General features: G+C 47.4%; 1 pseudogene; it reads right to left on the bottom strand.

The window, feature by feature from the left end:
- Positions 1-5153: 5153 nt before the first annotated feature.
- Positions 5154-5360, bottom strand: LOC142286497 (U2 spliceosomal RNA; annotated as a pseudogene).
- Between the last annotated feature and the right edge of the window lie 1150 nt (positions 5361-6510).

The raw sequence follows: 6510 nt of genomic DNA, 5'->3' as shown, positions 1-6510 counted from the left end.
CCAAGTATGGGATGAAGTTGAAGCCCTCAAAGTGTCATCTGCTGAAACCCAGAGTGCAGTACCTAGGACATGTGGTTGGTGCGGAAGGTGTCGCCCCCAACCCCGGCCATTCACTGAGAAGGTGCACGTCTACCAACAACGGGTGAACCTGGATCCGCTGCCCCGACAGGACTGGCAGGAAGCTCAGGACCAGGCACCTGCTGTCCGCCTGGTCAAGACTCTAGTGGAACAGGGTTCTGCTGGGATAGACCCTGCTGCCCCTGCCGAAGCCCAACGTCTGTGGCAAGAACGGACCCGGCTATACCTACACCAGGGGAAGTTGTATCGCGAGCTGATTAATCCAAAGACTCACGAGAAGATCCGCCAGCTGGTGATTCCCCAGGCTAAAGTGCCCACCGTCCTGCAAGCATACCATGATGGTGCAGTGCACTTCGGGTGGAAGAAGCTAGAGATGTTGTTAAGAGAGCGGTTCTATTGGAGTGGAATGCGGGAATCTGTGGAGGCCTGGTGCCGAGAATGTGGCCCTTGCGCATTGAGAAGGAAGGACGAGGCCAGCCAGAAGGCACCCCTACACCCGATCATTACACACCAACCGCTGGAGCTGGTTGCCCTTGACCATGTAAAGCTCACCCCCAGCTGAAGTGGGTACACCTACGCTCTGACCATCGTAGACCACTACTCGAGGTTCCTGGTGGTTGTCCCAGTTAAGGACTTAACCGGCCGCACCGCTGCTAAGGCTTTCCAGGCTTATTTCTGTTGACCGCATTGGTACCCGGAGAGGGTGCTTACCGACCAGGGTCCGGCCTTTGAAGCAGAGGTATTCCAGGAATTCTGCCAGTTGTACGGCTGCAAGAAAATCCGGACCACGCCTTACCACGCCCAAACCAATGGCATTTGTGAAAAGATGAACCACTTGGTCCTGGGCCTCCTCAAGACGTTACCACTGGAAGAGCGGAACCTGTGGCTGGAGAAGCTACCTGACCTGGTCGATATGTACAACAACATCCCTTCCAGCTCTACGAAATGCACTCCAGCATACCTGATGAGAGCTCGTCCCGGCCGGCAACCAGTGGATCTGGAAATGGGCTTGGAAGCTTCAGAAGCACTCCTGTCGACAGCTGAATGGGACACTCGGCGGAGGACACAGTACCGACAGGTCCAGGAGTATGTTGAAAAGAACTTGTGCCGGAGTCGGGGACAACAGGAGCAGTGCTTCAACAAGAAGGCGCCTGCCGGTTCCTTCCAACCTGGGGATGTAGTGCTGAAACGGAAAAGAAGGGCCCACAAGCTGGATGATCAATGGGAAAAAACCCCGTATGTAGTCCAGCCCACAGGATGGGAGAATGGGAAGGCCTACCAGATCAGCCGTGACCAGGGGGGGACTTTGGCCACGGTTTCCCGAGACCACCTGAAGAAGTGCCCACCAGCATTGAGAGTAGCGGATGAGGCTCCAGTTCCCAGTCCAGTGGAGAAGGAAAAAGAGGTAATCCACACCATGATGGGTGATTTTCCAGCAGACTGGCCTACACAGAACGGTGCGGTGATCCTTCCAGTGATACTGTTCCCACAACCCGTGGATGAAGAAATGATGGAAACGGTTAACCGCGAGCCAGTGCCCAGGGATGTACCTGTACCCAGCTCCCCTACGCCTCCGCCTGCCCCACATGATAGCAGGGAAGAGGAACTGACTGTTCCCTCTGCCCCACTGCCTGTCACCACTGACACCGGACCCCGAAGGTCCACTCGCTCCAACCTAGGTAGACCCCCACTTAGGTACAGGGAAACTACTCTTTAAAAGGGGGGGGCTTTATGTGTTGAGTGTACCAGTTTGAAAGTTTTAAATGATAAGTAAAGATGATCAACCTCTATAAATCACTTGTAAGGCTACATCTGGAATATGGGAACCAGTTTTGGGCTCCACATTTTAAAAAGGACATTCAGAAGTTAGAGTCAGTTCAAAGGTGGGCAACTAGACTACTACAAGGAATGGAAGGCCTCCCATATGATGACAAGTTGAAAAAGTTATTAAGTGATTATTGGCTGCAATGGGGCTTTCTGGCTGGTGCCAGCCTCTCTTCTTAGCACACAGGAACCACAATCCCTACACCATGCTTCAATGGATTCTCTCATCCCAGCCCAGTAAAACTACATATTTTACACAGTCATAAGCAGCCCATGGGCATTCACCTGCATTCAAACCAATAACAGCTCATAGACCAGACAATCCATCTACCACTGGACCAAAGACAGGAAGTTAAATCCACTGCCTGCGGTAACCAACTTAATCCTATAGGCTACTCACACAACAAACCCAACAGAAAGGAAAAAAACATGGCTTCGATTATCCATCCAATGAAAACGCATAACCATTGTGAGCCATTGGACAATGCAATTGGACACATGGTGACATGGTGCACGGCCCAATGAATCAAGTCTTTACTTCATATTCACGGTTTAAGCCCTTGGGTTCTAATGTGCCCAGAGTACATATCCAGAAAGATTCTCTTTCTTTGAGCTAAACACAAGTCAACAATACATTGTAAGCAGATTCTATTACCAGTCCCACACCATTTTGTGACGCATAATCACACAGTGATCCAATTAAGATTCCAAGTCATCGAACATGTCCAAGCCATACGCAGAGGAGGCAATAGAATTAGGAAGCTCAAAGAAAGGGAATCTTTCTGGATATATACTCTGGGCACATTGGAACCCAAAGGCTTAAACCATGAATATGAAGTACAGACTTGATTCATTGGGCCATGCATGGACATAATGGACATAATTCTAATAGGCAGGACAGGTAATAAGGAGCACAAGGGATATGCTAAAATGTGTTGTGTGACAAGACAGACACAGGAAAGGAGATGATAACAGGTGTAGGGACCAACAAGGTGAGACAAGGGGTATCAGGATAGGGTCAAGTAGGTATGAATGTAGTAATGGGGCAGGCATAGAGAATTGTATGCGAATGTGAATTACAATAAGTCACTAAGGAAAGGAATATGTGAGTGTGTGCCTAATGTAAACTAATATTGTACTGGCAAAATTATAGATGGAAAGGGAGAAGGGGAGAGGGGAGAGAGGAGGCTGTAATTGACTACAAGGGTATGAGTTATGAGTGATCATAGGGATAGTGCTACATAAGTGGAAATACCTATGGAGGACCGGATGTGTAAGCGCATACCTTATACAAACCTATAGAGTGCTGATGGGTGAGAGTGTGATGTTAGATATAAGACATCCTATAGTGAATAGTGAGCCGTAATCAAGTGCAACAGGGATATTTCACGTGACTATGGGAACCTGGAAGGTAAAGAAAGGGGAGAAAAAACTGTTAGACAAGGTAATCAGACAAACATGACAAATAAAAAACAAGGAAGAATGGAACTCCATACATACTGGAACCATATATAGTGTGAACACGAAAAAGAACCGGGCGTTAGAAAAAATGTGCACGGCCCAATGAATCAAGTCGGTTCTTCATATTCATGGTTTAAGCCCTTGGGTTCCAACGTGCCCAGAGTATATATCCAGAAAGATTCCCTTTCTTTGAGCTTCCTAATTCTATCGCCTCCTCTGCGTATGGCTGGGACATGTTCGATGACTTGGAATCTTAATTGGGCCACTGTGCGATTATGCGTCACAAAATGGTGTGGGACTGGTAATAGAATCTGCTTACAACGTATTGTTGACTTGTGCTTAGCACAAAGAAAGGGAATCTTTCTGGATATGTACTCTGGACACATTAGAACCCAAGGGCTTAAACCGTGAATATGAAGTACAGACTTGATTCATTGGGCCGTGCACCATGTCACCATGTGTGCAATTGCATTGTCCAATGGCTCACAATGGTTATGCGTTTTCATTGGATGGATAATCGAAGCCATGTTTTTTTCCTTTCTCTTGGGTTTGTTGTGTGAGTAGACTATAGGATTAAGTTAGTTACCGCAGGCAGTGGATTTAGCTTCCTGTCTTTGGTCCAGTGGTAGATTGATTGTTTGGTCTATGAGCTGTTATGGGTTTTAATCCAGGTGAATGCCCATGGGCTGCTTATAACTGTGTGAAATATGTAGTTTTACTGGGCTGGGATGAGAGAATCCATCGAAGCATGGTGTAGGGATTGTGGTTCCTGTGTGCTAAGAAGAAAGGCTGGCACCAGCCAGAAAGCCCCATTACAGCCAATAATCAACCGCTAGCCGCTGGAACTCGTTGCTCTAGATCATGTCAAACTCACACCAAGCAGGAATAGATACATTAGCCCACCATCCCACCCAAAGAGCAACTTCTGCTGCGCAGCTGGCTTTCTAGGCAGCAGCGCTATCGTGATGTCAGCGGGGGACATTGTGACAAGCCAGTGTTCCGTCACTTCATGTTGTGCACTGTTCAAACGGAAAATACATCAACAGGCAGACTACAGAAAAGCTTACTAACAAAGGTTAGAGAGGGGCTTTCTCAGAGGGCTTTTTACAGTTTGTCTATTCCCAATTAGCCGTTTAAGTATGCTTAATGAAAGTACTAATTCTTTCATAGGCCGCCCATTCTTAGTATTTGACGTTCCTTATATTGCGGTATCAGGCTTCGCAGCAGGTTGCAAAACATTCATCACCCATGACTGTCCCCAATTGGGCTCAGAAGCTAAATGTCTATCATGACCTCTCTTTTTGAAAGTCCAAGAGCAAGCAAACTCTTCCTCCAGGAGAGGGAGCCAACAGATCACTAAAGACATCATCATTGCTCAAAGAAAACACCGAAAAACAATGGAAGCTTTAATTGGAGTGGAATCTGATAGACAGCACCTGATGCCAAGTCTGCATCTTCTAACACCTGCAGTCACTGCAGCAGCTGAATCCAATGTGTCCAAAAGGGATCTATTCTATTCAATTGCAAATGATCTAGATAAGACTGAGAATAAGATACTGCACGGGACATAGCAGAGTTGGTCAAGTTGAGTGGAGATGAGTTTGCTATTTGGCACAGCTTTTGCATCAATAAAGCAAGTAAAAGGTGTGAAAGATAAAAAAAAGGGTGAAAGTGTGAAAAGTGAATTGGCCAAATTGAGGTGCATATAAAGTTTTTGCTTTCTTTCAATTCACTAATGGGGCTCATTTGAATCAGGTGAATTGAGTTCTGCTTTTGGAAACTGGGTTAAGAAGGGGTGCACCGGTCCTGGAGGTACTGCAATACCAGGTCAATGCGTGGAGTGGACAGAGCAAGATTTTTTCCATCTCCTTGTTCTAAAAATCCATTTAATATATGGTCCCCAGAGAGGGGACGTATCAGATATTAAACTGATAAGAACAGATTTAATTTTTTTTTTTTTCTGTTTATCAGTAGGACTTCAAAATAACAAAGGTGATCGCCTCCCGTTGCCTGGGAACCGTCCAGGCACAAGAGGGCTATGTGTCACCAGAAGGCGCACACACTTCCTCAAGGCCGGCAGACGTGCAATCCCAGGCACCTTCCAGTACCGACCAAGGTAGCGTCCTCCGAAACTACACTTGATCTTAGCCAAAAGGCCGAGAAGCTATAACCCGAATTGGTTACGGCCTTGAGTGGCACCCTGGCCTATACCGGACACATCTTAGGGAGAGGGAGACAAACCCACGCCTACAGAAGACATTTTGTCACCCAAGCCAACCCTTGAAAAGGCTGTTTTGCAGAGCAAAAACAAGAAGAATGATGCTTTTTGCAGCCGCCGCCCACTGCAATTAATCTGAATAACTCCTCCTCCTCCAAGCACCTCCCCTCCCCCTTGCAGTCTTTCCAATTCATGATACAAAAAGACGGACGGACAGGACAGGACAGGACAGGCTGCCTGACTTTCCGTCACTGCCACCCTTTGCCATCCTTGCCCGTAGAAAGCCCTTTCATCATCCCCAAACCCTAATCTTTTCCCTTCCCTTCCCAGCTGCGTCTCACTCCCTTTCATTAGGAAGTGAGCGCAGCCTTTTCTCCGTTCTGCACATGCGCGACGTTAAACACAAATGCGCAGGCGTGCGTTCCATTAGCCTCACTGCATTCCACTCCCATACAGGAAGTGGGCGCAGCTATTACTACGGTCGCACATAAAAGAACCCACGGCCACCACTGCACACAGCTGACTCCACCACAGGACACCCACTTCTACACCAACGCAGGTAAGACAGGATCGGCACCTCTATGCTCCCGTTACAATCAGGCTCAGTCACCATGTGATAACGCTCTCAACTCTTTAGTTGCAGGCTCCCCTTGCTTCACCTCCACTGGCTGTGCTGCCATTTCCTCTCCCACCTGGAAGGTATACTTTATTCCACTATTTTCCTGTTTCTCTCTTCCCCCTTTTCCCATAACCTACTTTTATCTGCATTTGTGGGGTATCTATATGCTATTTACATCATAGTTTTATTCATTAATATGGAAGGGAAGAGTGCCCATGAGAGTGTTGAACTGCGGAGAGCAAGAGATTAAGCTGCTCCGATTTGCCACCATTGATAAGCTGTTCTCAGTAGATACACATGCTATCCAAAC

This window comes from Anomaloglossus baeobatrachus, unplaced genomic scaffold, assembly GCF_048569485.1.
Source record: "Anomaloglossus baeobatrachus isolate aAnoBae1 unplaced genomic scaffold, aAnoBae1.hap1 Scaffold_66, whole genome shotgun sequence".
Lineage (NCBI taxonomy): Eukaryota > Metazoa > Chordata > Amphibia > Anura > Aromobatidae > Anomaloglossus > Anomaloglossus baeobatrachus.
The sequence above is the reverse complement of the archived record's forward strand: the minus strand, read 5'-3'. Positions and strand labels throughout refer to the sequence as shown.